This window comes from Octopus bimaculoides, chromosome 8 (genome assembly GCF_001194135.2).
Source record: "Octopus bimaculoides isolate UCB-OBI-ISO-001 chromosome 8, ASM119413v2, whole genome shotgun sequence".
NCBI lineage: Eukaryota > Metazoa > Mollusca > Cephalopoda > Octopoda > Octopodidae > Octopus > Octopus bimaculoides.
The window spans coordinates 4876676-4877741 of NC_068988.1; the positions used below are offsets into that span (position 1 = coordinate 4876676).

At 32.5% G+C, this 1066-nt stretch overlaps 1 protein-coding gene across 6 annotated transcripts in view; it reads right to left on the reverse strand.

The window, feature by feature from the left end:
* The window catches only part of LOC106878895 (receptor-type tyrosine-protein phosphatase T), a 596380-nt gene that overhangs the window by 301188 nt on the left and 294126 nt on the right, over positions 1 to 1066 (reverse strand). The gene's annotated exons all lie outside the window — the stretch shown is intronic.

Here is a 1066-nt window from a genome sequence, read left to right on the forward strand (position 1 = left end):
ATATATATATATATATACATATATATCTTACTGATGTGCATAAAGTTATAAAGCAAATATTTAATAAACCTAATAAATACTAAAACATTTCAATGATCAGTAAATTACGTTTTACTTCCATTTCTAAAAGCACACCAACATAAAACATGAACGCCGTCTATAATAGAACGCAGCTTAAAGCAGTGGATTGATTTTTCTTCGGTTTCAATGTACTACAGTTAACACATGATATACTTCCTCTTCACGCTAGAAAATATACATCCATTATACTTTGAAAATTCATGCACCATTACTAGCATATACATACGCATCAATATAGCTATATGAAAATATATGTCCCTGTAAATATGTTATGTGTGTGTATACCATATATACATATATATACATATGTGTGTGTATAATATACATTTATGTGTGTGTGTGTGCGCGGGTCTATATATATGTATATGGATATATCTATATATTTGTTTGTATGTATCTATCTATATATATATATATAAATTTATACACACATATGTACGTATGTATGTATGTATGCATGTATGTACGTACGTATCTGTGTGTGTGTGTGAATCTTTTTATCTTTTACTTTTATCTGTTGATTTTGTCAGACATTAGACTACAGCCACGCAGGGGCACCGACTTCAATGATTTTAGTCGAACGAATCGACCCCAGTATTTTCTTTCTTTTTTTTTTTGTAACCTGCTATTTATTTTATCGAACACTTACGCCGATCCGCAATGTTACGGGGACATAAAGAAAGCAATGTCGGTTGTCAAGCGGTGGTGCTTAGAAACGCAGAGACAAACACACAAACACGCATTCACAGACATATACACAGACACACGCACACAGGCTGTCATACACACAGAGACAGACAGATATGAACAGACAGACAGACAGATAACTATATGTACAGTACGCGTGCGAGTGAGTGTGATTGCGTGTGTTTGCATGTGTGCATATACACACATCCATATATATATATATATATATATATACAGACACACACATATATACATACCTAAAAAGACACACACGCATACATACATATATATATATATA